This window comes from Oncorhynchus keta, chromosome 13 (assembly GCF_023373465.1).
Source record: "Oncorhynchus keta strain PuntledgeMale-10-30-2019 chromosome 13, Oket_V2, whole genome shotgun sequence".
NCBI lineage: Eukaryota > Metazoa > Chordata > Actinopteri > Salmoniformes > Salmonidae > Oncorhynchus > Oncorhynchus keta.
The window spans coordinates 17,561,714-17,577,281 of record NC_068433.1 but is presented as its reverse complement, the minus strand read 5'-3'; positions in this window follow the sequence as shown (position 1 = coordinate 17,577,281).

Sequence of the window (15,568 nt, the reverse complement as noted above, 5' to 3'; positions counted from 1 at the left end):
AATACTAAATAAATCAGATATAGAACCCATTGCTCTGTATGGTTGTGAGGTATGGGGTTCGCTCACCAACCAAGAATACACAAAATGGGACAAACACTCAATTTAGACTGCATGCAGAATTCTGCCCCAAAAAAATACTTGTGTACAACACAAAACACCAAACAATGCATGCAGTCAAATTAGGACTATACCCTCTAGTTATCAAAATCCAGAAAAGATCTGTTAAATTCTACAACCACCTACAAAAAAAGCTATGCCCACACATTCCACCACAATGCCCTCACCTACAGAGAGATGAACATAGAGAAGAGTCCCCTTAGCCAGCTGGTTCTGGAGCTTTGTTCACAAACACAAACAGACTCCACAGAGCCCAGGGCAGCAACACAATTAGACCCTACCAAATTATGAGAAAGCAAAAAGATAACTACTTGACACACTGGAAAGAATTAAACAAAAAAAAACGGAGTGAATTGGAATGCTATCTGGCACTGAACAGAGAGTACACAGTGGCAGAATTCCTGACCGCTGTGCCTGAACCAAAATTAAGAAAATCATTGGCTGTACAGACTCAGTGAGCATAGCCTTGCTATTGAGAGGCCACCATAGGCAGACCTGGCTCTTGAAAAAAGACAGGCTATGTACTCACTGCCCACAAAATGAGGTGGAAACTGAGCTACACTTCCTTACCTCCTGCCAAATGTATCTCTAATGACTGCATTGGAGATACACATTTCCCACAGTTCACACAGACCCACAAAGAATTTGAAAACAAAGCAAAACATTGATAAACTCCCATATACGTTAGACGAAGTACTGCAGTGTGCAATCACATCGGCAAGATTTGTGACCCCGTTGCCATGAGTAAAGGGCAACCAGTGGAGCAGAAACATTGTAAATGCCACCAATATTTATCTTCCCCTACTATTCGCACTAGAACTATTTGCACATTGCACACTGTACACTGTACATACAGTGCCTTCAGAAAGTATTCACACCCCTTGGCTTGTTCCACATTTTGTTGCATTACAGCCTGACGTTATAATGGATTAAATTTAAATATTACTTTGTCCCAATACCCCATAACGTCAAAGTGGAAGCCTAGTGGTTAGAGCGTTGGACTAGTAACCGGAAGGTTGCAAGTTCAAATCCCCGAGCTGACAAGGTACAAATCTGTCGTTCTGCCCCTGAACAGGCAGTTAACCCACTGTTCATTGAAAATAAGGCCGTCATTGAAAATAAGAATTTGTTCTTAACTGACTTGCCTAGTTAAATAAAGGTAAAATAAAAAATAAATAATTATATTTTTAGAAATGCATTTAAAAACAAAAAGCTGAAATGTCTAGCATCAATAAGTATTCAAACCCTTTGTTATGGCAAGTCTAAATAAGTTGAGGAGTAAAAATGTGCTTCACATGTCAGATAATCATGTGCATGAACTCACTCTGTGTGCAATAATAGTGGTTAACATGATTTTTGAATGCCTACTGTACCTTTTCTCTGTACCCCACACATACAATTATCTGTAAGGTCCCTCAGTGGAGCAGTGAATTTCAAACAGATTCAACCACAGGGACCAGGGAGGTTCTCCAATGCCTTGAAAAGAAGGCCACCTAGGCAAACATTGAATATCCCTTTGAGCCTGGTGAAGTTATTAATTAAACTTTGGATGGTGTATCAATACACCCAGTCACTACAAAGAGACAGGCGTCCTTCCTGACTCAGTTGCCGGAGAGGAAGGAAACCGCTCAGGGATTTGACATTGAGGCCAATGTTGACTTTAAAACAGTTTAGAGGCTGTGATAGGAGAAAGCTGAATATTACTAGTTAGTCCACAATACTAACCTAAAGGACAAAGTGAAAAGGAAGCCTGTACTGAATAAATAATAATAAATATTCCAAAAGATTCATCCTGTTTGCAACAAGGCACTAAAGTAAAACAGCTAAAAATGTGGCAAAGAAATGTACTTTATGTCCTGAATACAAAGTGTTATGTTTGGGGTAAATCTAACAACATCACTGAGTACCACGCTTCATGTTTTCAAGCATGATTGTGGCTGCATAATGTTATGGGTATGCTTGTCATCGACAAGGACTAAAGAGTGTTTTTAGGATAAAAATAAACAGAATAGATCTAAGCACAGGCAAACTCCTAGACAATAACTTAAAACAAAAGGCCCAATATACACTGGAGTTGCTTACCAAGACAACATTGAATGTAGTGGCCTAGTTAAAGTTGACTTAAATCTGCTTGAAAATCTCTTGGCAAAACCTGAAAATGTCTGTCTAGCAATGATCCATTTTTAACCTACTTTGTAACACAATGAAATGTGGGTGTAACGCTCGTCTGAAGAAGAGGGAGTGGACCAAAGCGCAGTGTCGTACATGTTCATGATGTTTATTAAAATCTGAACACTAGAACAAAATAACAAAGAGCAAAAATGACAACAAACAGCTCTGTCAGGTGCAGAAACTCAAAACAGAAAACAATTACCCACAAAACACAGCTGGGAAAAAGCTGCCTAAGTATGATTCTCAATCAGAGACAACGATAGACAGCTGCCTCTGATTGAGAACCACACCCGGCAAAACACACAGAAATAGAAAACATAGAAACAAAGAAACTAGAATGCCCACCTGAATCACACCCTGGCCAAACCAAAATAGAGAATAAAAGCCTCTCTATGGCCAGGGCGTGACAGTGGGAAAAGTCAATACTGTGAATACTTTCTGAAGGCACTGTAGCTGATAATATAACACGTGAAATGTCTATCTTTATGAATACAATATTTACTGTTAAATTCAAATCGTTATTTTTTGGCGATGTTGTTTTGTGTCCTCTCACTTTCGCTTATTTCACTTGCTTTGGCAATGTAAACGTGTAAACACCTTAAACTTACAGAAGACAGAAAAAAACCATCCTAAACTAAATATAAGCATTGATATTAGTTGGCAGGGGTCTTCAACATGATTGTGTTTTGATGTATTTGTAATACCTTAAGACTTTTTCTGGTAGATGTTTTATAACACCCCTTCGGGAGAAAGAGCGAGGGGAAGCTTCTCTGCTACAATGAGTCGGACCGTTTGGAAGAATCTCTCCCAGCACAGAAACATCTGGCTGTGAAACCGGTCCATAAAAAGGCCCATTGACCGTGTGCGTCATGATTGACTAATTGAGCCCCTTCAAATGACAGCCTTCACAACATCAAATGTCATCATCACGCAGGTGTATCGACAGAGGCTCATCCATAATTAAAGAGAAATAGCTATTGCGATGGTTAAATCAGGTCAATCAACAAATCCAAATTCTTTACAGCCCAACTGTATTCCAGATCAAACTAATTGACAATACTAATAAGACCAAACTAATGGATGATGTCAAAGTGTTACAGATAAACCATGAAGGTGAAATAATTCCACCAGCCTCGGTTGTCTTGACAGTTATCGGTCAGGTGGATTAAACTCTACGGTATATTCAATTCAGCGTCTATTAACCATCATCTGTGATGCTTTATGCAACAGCTAGTTAAGCAAGCAAACCAGTGTTGTCACAACTGAAGCGCGCATGAGGCTGTTCAGTAAGACATCGAAACCCTCTGCAGTACCAATGAAAAGCTAGGCGGTGAAGGTTCTAAGCACCTAAAAGCTAGACTACATCCAGATAACACCTATAATGTGAAAAGGCCAATTTTGTTTTTCACATGTTTTTTTATTCGTTATTTAACTAAGGAAGTCAGTTAAGAACAAATTCTTATTTACAATGACGGCCGATTAAAGTACATGTTTTATCAAGAGCAGACACTTTTGCATGTGAAAACTCAGTTGTTCCTCCACATGCTTGACATAGGTCACTTTAGGAGAAAGCTAAAGGTCACTTAGTGATTTTCCACAATGCATTGGAGCTGAAGTCTGATGATGGTAGGTGTGACAGGCCTGCCATGAGAAGGGAATGTTATGTTCAGCCATAAAGCATTGCCTGTTTTAACAGTGTGTGTTTTCACCAAACCTGAATGTACATTTCTAGAATATGTCATTTTGATGACTTTACCTGCGGCTTTGACCGGGGCATCAGGCTCAAGCCCGAGAGGCCACCCAGTTTTAAAACGAATGCAATAACGCTTCACCTGGTGCAAGCGCCCTCATTGCTGTCTTACCTTGTCCATAGACTGCTTGCAGGGTAAAGAAACCACTGTGCCATTTTGTAATTTGGGTGAATTATCCCTGTAATGACTGACTCTACAAACAGAAGCATGTGAGTGGAAATCCTCGAGAGCCAACAGAAAGCAACAGACAATATTCAGATGCATTGTCACGCTCAACGTCCCAGCAAATAATAAGAAATAATAACAAAAGATGTGCCCCCTCCCTTCGCTCTCTTGAAGTGAGAGCCCCGCTTTCTACATACCTCCAATTCAGTCACTGGTAAATGTGTCATATCAGCTCGCTCCAAATCTTTAGACACAGTAGTAGACATAATATTGCATGCAGGGACAGACAAGCTCACAGTGCCATTGTAACATTTTCACTAGACAACAGTGTATACACCCAGTAAATATTCAGTTATTTCCCACAATGCATTGGAGCTGAAGTCTGATGATGGTAGGTGTGACAGGCCTGCCACGAGAAGGGAATGTTCAGCCATAAAGCATCGCCGGTTTTAACAGTGTGTGTTTTCACCAAACTTGAATGTACATTTCTAGATATATGTCACATTTCACTGGGTATGAGTGGCTTTCTTCAGAACAGCACGCAGTCTAAAAGAGCTGTGTGTGTCACCCCTGCAAACACTATACCCAAGCGTGCACACACACACACATACACACACACCGCATACAGTAAGTGCAGTACCCAGAGGTCGAGCCTCATGCACAGTTAATGTTTCTCCTGTCTAGATGATTAACATTGCCTGATCCCCGCTCCCAAACGGCGCCCAAATTTCGGTCTCCTCCGGACTCACCTTCTGTGTTCAACACACTCCTGGGCCTCAGTAAAAATAGCTGTTCCACCCCTGTGGTTCACTTTGTTCCAGCTTGCTGTCAGAACAAGCTCTTTGTCCACTATGATGGCAGGCCTGGGAGATATCGATTTAAAGACAGGCAATGGAGAATGTTTGGAAAGTTCACAGTGCTACTTGTTTAAGCTGTTTGGCATTTTTTTAATTACATGTATTATGTCTATTCAGACAAACAATTTTAACCATGAACTGACCACATTCACTGCCATACATAAACTCAACTACTTCCTGCTTTCTTCCGACAACTAACCTCTGACCAATCAGAATAGAGAAAAGTAGTTGCTAGGTAGATAATCAATTACAATTCCAAACAACTGATTCAGCATATTTTATAACTACACAACATTGACTTAGAAAATTATATTTATTGTAATATAATTCTACACGTGGTCATTTACATGTTAAAGGACCCATGAGCACCAACATATGGAGTTTATAGGAGCATATCAAATGTGGTGTCAAATGAAAGTTAAGAGACAATATTTTGGGGAAATAAAGGCATGAATATGTTTTTCAACCATTTTCCATTCTGAAAATTAGGAATAAGCAAAGTCTTCTGTTCCTGGTACTTCCTGTGTAGAGCTCAATTTTTGTGTATTTTATTTTATTCCTCATGTTAGTTACTATTTAATTTTTATTATAATTACTTAAACTGCGTCGTAGGGAAAGGTTCGTAAGCAATCACTTCACTGTAAAGTTTACACCAGTTGTATTCGGGGGCATGTGATAAATACAAGTTGATTTGATGCTTTGATTTCTAGTCACACAGATGGAAAAGGGGTCATAAAAAATTGACTAGAAAAAATCTTATAAATCCATTAGATATACATCAAAACACATTCATGTTGAAGTAAATTAATATGTAAGTTTAAGAAATACTTCCTAGAGTCTGGTCATTCTGTTTTAAAAAACACATACAGTGTGCTCGGAAAGTATTGACACTTTGGTTGTTGTTTTGACTCTGTACTTTGGATTTGAAATGTTACAATGACTATGAGGTTAAAATGCAGACTGTCAGCTATAATGTTAGGGTGTTTACATCCATATCGAGTGAAGCTTTTAGGAATCGCAGCACTTTTAGTACATAATCCCCCCATTTTAGGGGACCAAAAGTATTGGGACAAATTCACTTAAATAAGTAGTCAAAAGTTCAGTGATTAGTCCCATATTCCTAGCACGCAAGGATTATATCAAGCTTGTGACTCTACAAACTTGTTGGATGCATTTGCTGTTTGTTTTGTTTGTGTTTACAGATTATTTTGGGCCCAATAGAAATGAATGGTAAATAATGTAGTGTGTTATTTGAGTAATTGTGATTGTAAATAAAAATAGACTATGTTTCTAAACACTTCTATATTCATGTGGATGCCAACCATGATTACAGAGAATCCTGAATGAATCGTAAATAATAATGAGTGAGAAAGTTAGATGCACAAATATCATACCCCCTCTCACCATTGTAATAACAGATCGAAGTATCTGTATCTGGTCGAAGTATTTTGTGTTTTTCTTCATGTATTTGGTCATTTGGTTAAATAAACATGGATCGCAATCGACACGCTGCAGTTTGGTCCGACTCTCCTTCACCATATGAAAACCGTGACAACTAAAGTGCTGGAGTACAGAGCCAAAACAAAACATGTTCACTGTCCAAGTACTTTTGAAGCTCACTGTACCTTTAACATATTATAACATCTCTCTCTCTCATAAGGAGGGAGGATTATGAAAGTTCAATTAGTTCATTTTTTTAACGGATAAAATATGAATTATTAAGTGATTCAAATGCGGCACTCTGTTACCAAATCAGGAACAGTAAAAAAAGAATTATAATAATTCAGGACCAGAATGAATGCAATTGAAATGGCCACAATGGGAAATCGTAGTAGTCACAAAGCACAGCGGTAGTAGAGTAAAGTAGAATACAGTACAGTAGAGCACAGTAGAATACAGTACAGTAGAGCACACGAGTAGAGTACAGTACAATGTCATTTATAAACCGGGGCGATCGAGCCCTGGATGCTGATTGGCTTTAAGACGTGGCAAATGAGACATTATAAACCGAGTGGTTTGAGCCCTGAATGCTGATTGGCTGAGAGCAGTGACATATCGGACCGTATACCACAGGTATGACAAAAAATGACTATTTACTGATCTAATTATGTTGGTAACCAGTTTATAATAGCAATAAGGTACCTCAGGAGTTTGTGGTATATGGCCAATATACCACGTCTAAGGGCTGTATCCAGGCACTCCGTGTTGCGTTGCGCATAAGAACAGTCCTTAGCCGTGGTATATTGTCCGTATACCACAAACCCCCTCGGACCTTATTGCTTAATATGCCATACTAACTTTACTAATCTACTCTACTTTTCTTTACTGTATTGTACTGCAGTGGTTCCCAAACTGTGGGGATCGACCCCCTAAGGGTCTGCGGGGTGGGTAACTCACTCTGTCTTTAAAGTTACTCTTCAAGTGGTAATGGTAGAATGCACAAGGTGTTTCATCGGTTTTCCTTGTCATGTCAGTCATTGCATACCTTAGAGAGCTATTTATAACTTGTCAGAAGTGTCCAGATCAACTAGTCCATGAATGTCAGCTAACATTTTTTTAGCCCATAGATTTTGTAGTAATGTTCGAGTCACTCTAATATCACATGTATACACATTAGACATGCAAAAAAATGTATAGAATTGCAATCAAATTTGCTTTAAAACGGATACAGAGCATCCCAAACGTGCTCAATGGGTAACATGTCTGGTGAGTATGCAGGCCATGGAAGAACTGGGACATGTTCAGCTTGCTGGAATTGTGTACAGATCCTTGCGACATGGGTGAAACATGAGGTGATGGCGGCAGATGAATGGCACTACAATGGGCCTCGTCGCAGTATTTCGGTGCATTCAAATTGCCATCGATATAATGCAATTGTGTTTGTTGTCCGTAGCTTATGCCTGCCTGCCCATACCATAACCACACTGCCACTCTGTTCACAGCGTTGACATCAGGATACCGTTCGCCCACACAACGCCATACACTCTGTCTGCTATCTGCTTGGTACAGTTGAAACAGGGATTCATCTGTGAAGAGCATACTTCTTCAGCATGCCAGGGGCCATCGAAGGTGAGAATTTGCCCACTAAAGATGGTTATGAACCGAACTACAGTCAGGTCAAGACCCTGGTGAGGTCGATGAATACACAGATGAGCTTCCCTGAGATGGTTTCTGACAGTTTAAGAAGAAATTATTTGTTTGCACAAACTCAGTTTCATCAATTGCCCAGGTGCCTGGTCTTAGACAATCCCGCAGGTGAATAATAAGAAGGCAGATGTGGAGTTCCTGGGCTGGCAAATTATCTAAAACTACGTTGGAGGTAGCTTATGGTGGAAATTCTCTAGTGGAAATTCCTGCAGTCAGTATGCCAATTGCACATCTGTGGCATATCTGTGGCATTGGGTTGTGTAACAATACTGCACATTTTAGATTGTCCTTTTATTGTACCCAGCACAAGGTTCACCTGTGTAATTATCATGCTGTTTAATCAGCTTCTTGATATGACACACCTGTCAGGTGGATTGATTATCTTGGCAAAAAAATCCCCACTAACAGGGATGTAAACAAATTTGGGCACAACATGAGAGAAATAAGCCTTTTGTGTAAATGTTTCAGCTCATGAAACACTTTACATATTACGTTTATATGTTTGTTCAGTGTAGCTACATGCAACATGTGTGTAATTGTGCATCAGTCAGATAATCAGCATTAGTATTTACCAAAGCCTATAAAATGGATCCCTTGTGATGCATGGTGTACAGTAGCTTCATTATTAAATCCAAACATTTTAATTGTAGTGGTCCATATTTCAATAGACATTTTGAGTGAATATGGTAAGAGTAAATAAATATACATTATACTGCAAGGTCGCTTTTATAAAGCCTAGAAAACCAAGGCTATCTTGTGTTGTTTGAATCCACCTAGCTACTTTTGTGTTGCTAGCAGCTAAGTCATGATACTCGGCTGTCATGCACAGGCTGCACTCTCAAAGCAATGCTGATTAGGTCCAGGTGTGTGTTTGTCCTTCCAAATATGCTAATCAATACAGATTCTTTGGTCTAGTGGTTGTTCCCATTTACACACTCACATAACTACATCCTTCTTCTGGTTTTACCTGTCTATGTTTACTTAAGCCTGACAGGGTTCAAATACTTGAACAATCATTTCAAATACTTTCACCATTTGCTTGAGTCTGCCTGGAGTGCCAGATGGGTGGGGTTTGCCATTTTGGGACTTTTCTATTGGTTTATTAAACCAGGCACACTTAAACAGGCACAAATAAATTATATTTTTATTTGCATTGTGAGATTTTTGTGGGGGGCGGGTTGCCATATCAGCTTTGACGATATTTGTATTTTTGCATTGTTTTAGTTAGGCTACTGTAGGTTGCTAAAATGATGTACATGTTGTCTTCCTGTTGACACAAAATGGCTTTCCATATGACATTTAATTACCAAAAGACTCCCACGTGAGCTTCCTTCTAGTATCCTGATATTTCCTGCCCAGTATCTGTATCAAGTAAGAAACATGCTGGAATGAAGGACTGTCTCTCTCCTTCACACTGTCTGATTTGCTTAGCCAAGGCACTGACGTCTAACGCTGACCTGAACGAAACCAGTGGAAATCTTGGCTGTGTTTCAGAGGGCTCGATTTGGGCTAGCCCAACGACCGTCTCTCAGAGATCATAGAAAGTTTGCCGGGTCAATACGTCACAGCCAGCACAAGCTCAGAGAGAGAACAAAAGTGGAAATATTAAGTGTGTTGAAGCTGTCACTAATGTTTGTAGTAGACATGACTGGAGGAGTGTAGTAACTTGTGAACATGTGGCTCATGTCAGAACATGTATCACTGATTAATTAATCATCGATTATTTGGATCATATTTTTTGTCATATAATAAATACACACTGGATATGTGAGAAAGATATATTAGAATGCATCAAGATTTAGATACTTGTAATTTAAACTGTGTGACACTGCATTGTTGGTTAAGGGCTTGTAAGTAAGCATTTCACTGTAAGGTCTACCTACACCTGTTGTATTTGGCTCATGTTACAAATTCAATTTTATTTTATTTGTTTGGGCCGGCTACTTGCAAATGTATTTCTGTATTTAAAAATATTTAAAAATACAAAATACATGTATTTCAATGAAATACATCTCAAAATACTTGTATTTTCTAGTTTTTTTTTTATACATTGATCTTATGGTATTTTGTAATTGTATTTTGTATTAGTAGTTTGTCATTTTAGCCCATCCCTGTGCATAGACAGTGTGACTCCAATTACTGGTTAAAAATACTCCACGCCCTAATCCGCATGTTAATAACGTCATTAAAGTGGTGTTTCATGGGCTTCATAATCTTCTGTGACATGTCTTGAAATTCAATAAACCCCATTTTAACACTTTGTTTCAACATACTCCGGAAGGCTAAGTTGGTTAACTTACTTCACTCACTATAATTACGTCTGGAGAATTCTTCCGGATTACAGTTGTTTATCTTGATTCTCTATGGATGTCATCCTATAAGGTTCACACATTATTCCCACCCAATGAGATGGTTGGTAGGTGTTCATGTGGCTTGGAATATTGAATTGTTTAGAGAGGAAGAGGCAAAGAGAGAGGTTCCACTCCCGTCAAAATCTGTCCAAAAAAATACCTAAAACAATAAGAAATAAAAGTAACAAATAATTAAAGAGCAGCCGTAAAATAACAATAGAGAGGCTTATATACAGGGAGTACCGGTACAGAGTCAATGTGCAGGGGCACTGGTTAGTCAAGGTAATTGAGGTAATATGTACATGTAGGTAGAGTTATTAAAGTGACTATGCACAGATAATAAACAGGGAGTAGCAGCAGCGTAAAAGGGGGGCACAATGCAAATAGTCTGGGTAGCCATTTGATTTGATGTTCAGGAGTCTTATGACTTGGAGGTAGTTTAGAATCCTCTTGGACATAGACTTGGCGCTCCGGTACCGCTTGCCGTGTGGTAGCAGAGAGAACAGTTAATGACTAGGGTGGCTGGAATCTTTGACATTTTTTAGGGCCTTCCTCTGACACCGCCTGGTATAGTGGTCCTAGATGGCAGGAAGCTGATGTACTGGGCCGTACGCACTACCCCCTGTAGCGTAGTGCAACAACATTATCAGTAACAGTTACAGGAACCTTTTACTTGCTATGACTGTGATATGTGATATGTTTATCTACATTAGTTGAATGTACTGACTGTAAATCACTCTGGATTAAGAGTGTCTGCTAAATTACCAAAATGCAAATGTGAAAATAAACATCAAAATGAACTGCAAAGCACATTGGGTATTACTATTTTCCTTGTTTTGGGGCGGAGCTCATTAGAGTAATACTCGTGAATTGCATGAATTGCAATCGTACATCTTCAGATGTACAGTACCAGTAAAAAGTTGACACACCCACACATTTAAGGGTTTTTCTTTATTTGTATTATTTTCTACATTGTAGAATAACAGTGAAGACATCCAAACTATGAAAAAGCACATATGGAATCATATATATTCGGCGCCCATGACAAATAAACTTTGATTGGATTTGATTTGGTCTTTTACCAAATAGGGTCAAATCTTCTGTATACCACCCCTGCCTTTTCACAACACATCTGATTGGCTCAAACGCATTAAGAAGGAAAGAAATTACACAAATTAACTTTACACACCTGTTAATTGAAATGCATTCCAGTTGACTACCTCATGAAGCTGGTTGAGAGAATGCCACGAGTGTGCAAAGCTGTCAAGGCAAAGTGTGGCTACTTTGAAGAATCTCAAATGTCAAATACATTTTGATTTGTTTAACACTTTTTTTGGTTGCTACATGATTTCATATGTGTTTTTTCATACTTGTCGTGTCTTCACTAATATTCTACAATGTAGGAGGTGAGTAGGTGTTTCCAAACTTTTGACTGGTACTGTACATTTACATTTAGTTAATTTAGCAGATGCGCTTAACATACCATAGTGCCATCAGACTTCTGAAACTAAACTAAACATAATTGTGACCTGCTATAAACAAAAATGTACAGAAAAGTATTTTGTATTTTGAAAATACCAATTACAGCTCTCAAAAGTATCTTGTTACAAAGTACACCGGAGTGTAGTTCGGCCCAGTGTAATACAAATGTCAAAATACTCTGTGAAGTAATTGAAATACTTATTTCAAATACATGTAACAGAAATACTATGCATCTGAAGACACATTGGTTGTGGTCTGCAAATTCCATTTAAAAATAAATAAGCCTCCCTGATGCTTTGAGAAAATGTCCTCTCAGTGTCCTCTCAATATGCAGCGCATCACCTCTCCTTCACAATAGAGTTGATCAGGCTGTTGTTTGTGGCCTGTGGAATGTTGTCCCACTGTGCAAAGTTGCTGGATATTGTCGGGAACTGAAACACGCTGTTGTACACCTTGATCCAGAGCATCCCAAACATGGTCAATGGGTGAAGTGTCTGATGAGAATGCAGGCCGTAGAAGAACTGGGACATTTTTAGCTTCCAGGAATTGTGTACAGATCCTTGTGACATGGGGCCATGCATAAATAACCATGCTGAAACATCAAATCAAATCAAATGTTATTGGTCACATACACATGGTTAGCAGATGTTAATGCGAGTGTAGCGAAATGCTTGTGCTTCCAGTTCCGACTATGCAGTAAAATCTAACAGGCAATCTAACAAATTCACAACAACTACCTTATTCACGGAAATACACACAAATGTAAAGGGATGAATAAGAATATGTACATGTAAATATATGGATGAGCGATGGCGTGCGGCATAGGCAAGATGCAGTAGATGGTGTAGAATACAGTATATACACATATGAGATGAGTAATGTAGCATATGTAAACATTATTAAAGTGGCGTTATTTAAAGTGACTAGTGATACCGTTATTAAGTCTGTTTATTTAAGTGGCCAGAGATTTGAGTCTGTATGTTGGCAGCAGCCTCTCTATGTTAGTGATGGCTGTTTAACAGTCTGATGGTCTTGAGATAGAAGCTGTTTTTCAGTCTCTTGGTCCCTGCTTTGATGCACCTGTACTGACCTCACCTTCTGGATGATAGCGGGGTGAACAGGCAGTGGCTCGGGTGGTTGTTGTCCTTGATGATATGTTTTGCCTTCCTGTGACATCGGGTGTTGTAGGTGTCCTGGAGGGCAGGTAGTTTGCCCCTGGTGATGCGTTGTGCAGACCGCACTACCCTCTGGAGAGCCTTGCGGTTGAGGGCGGTGCAATTGCCATACCAGGCGGTGAGACAGTCCGACAGGATGCTCTCGATTGTGCAACATGAGACATGAGGTGATGGCGGCTGATGAATGGTACGACAATGGCCTCCACTGCCCTGCACTCTTAGACAAAATGGTTCCAAAAGGGTTCTTTGGCTTCCCCATAGGAGTACTCCTTTTGGTTCCCGGTAGAACCCTTTTTGGTTTCAAGCAGAACCCTTTTGAGTTCCATGTAGAACTCCCTGTGGAATGGGTTGTACATGAACCCCAAAAGTTCTCCCTGGAACAAAAAAGGATCTTCAAAGTGTTTTCCTATGGGGATAGCCGAAGAAGCTTTTTAGGTTCTAGATAGCAACTTTTTTCCTAAGAGTTTAGGACACACTGTGTGAAGAGCACTGCCATAAATACACAACAACGTTTTTTTTTTTTAAATGGCAGCCATTTGAATGCGTTGGGACATGTTCCCAAGATGTGATGTATCATCTAAAAGTAAAGCTTGCATTTACTGTACATTGAGGTAAATTGTTCACACAAATAATGTGTCCACTCTCCATTCTAATGTACAGTGACAGCTATTCCTCCCATGTGGTCAGCTCCAACTGAGACAGTGTGTAAGGGTCTGTGCCTCACCTGAAGAGAGTAGAGAGAGGGGGGTGGGGAGGGGGGGGGAGACAGAGAGAGAGAGAGAAAGAGGGATAGAAAGAGGGAGAGCGAGTTGCAGCCAATCGGACTATATAAATGTGTCTGTCTGTACCCTTCCAAATATAAGGTACATGAGGTCTACACTGGAGAATCAGGTCCAATAATATGATGTACTGCTGGAGCAGGATAGTGCATCATTCAGTGTCTAATTGCCTCCAAGCTGTCTATTTGCAAGAGGAAATGAACATATTTGATTTGTCAGATTCTTGACTAAAGTCATTAAGGACAGTGTAAGTCACGGGAATTATGCTAACGGAAATTGATGCCACTTGATGATTACCAAATAATCACTGACGATTTGGCAAATGCACTCACATCACTTCATTTGCATATTCTATTCAACGCTAGCTCATCAACCATCACACTAAGTGAACACCAGCAAAAACGCCTCACTATCACTTGCTGCTGGCCATTTGAATTTACAGTATCCTTGAGGTGGCTAGGCTATGTAGATTTTGCCATTACAGTCAGGTAGCCCCACAAAGCACGGGCCTGTCAGGTCGAATCAATCCCCCTCTCGATCTCTTCCTTTCTTAGATGATGCGCGCACAAAAAAGCACACCCGTCTGCGGCCGGAACCCTGTGTTCTGTCAGTCGGCTATCCCCATGGTGGCCGCGATCTTTCTGCTGACGTCCCGGTGTGGCATTAGTTGCCAGCCCCAGCATTCTAAAAGGCCTGCCGTGGCCCGGAGGCATGGTATAAATCCTTGGTAACAGGCACATCGCAGGTGCGTCTTGTTGTGCAATCAGCTTCTCCTCCACGATTCAGACAGCAGCCTCAACTGGAGGCCTATCAACAAGGGAGGGTTGTAGTTGCGTCTGGGACTTTTTCGCTAATCCGCTAACGCTTTCTCTTTTCCCTCCCTGCCTACGCACAGTGGAGCCACATCTGATTCATTTGATCCCAACTTTCCCTTTTTTGTTGCTCTAATTAATACGGCACGTCTTGGGCACACTCGAGGTAATTAGCGTTGTTTTTCTCCAGCGACACACAGCAGATGGTGATTGAAAATAGAAGGATGAGTCGCTCAATCAGCCGCCATTTGTGTGTAACCATTAATTATCTAGGAGAAGTATCCACTCGTGGTCCCCAAAGTTGATAGTTTGTGGGGGGACTGTCCGTCTGTTGTTCATTACTCTTTGAAAGACAACTGTTGGAATGGGGAGTGTGCGATCATAATAGCGCTGTCATAATCATCTCCCCATCACTTGCCGCACGATAGACAGACGCATCTTGGAGGCCTATAGACGGCACTGGTGCTACTGAAACAGGTCTGGGGCCTTTGGAGATAGAAATACTGTACAGTATATATACACTCTGTCAGTGCTAGTCGTGTGGTAGAGGCCAAAAACAACATAATAATATACTGCACCAAAATGATCATATGATCCAATGAGAACAATATGACCGTGGGCATCCTAGTTGTTAGCTCACATGACCATCATGGCACATCTTACCATGCCACAGACAGGATTAAAGAAGCAGACTCTCTTTTTGTACATGGCAACCGATGGGAGTTGGAACTCTACCGGCGATGGGAATCATCAAGATGAT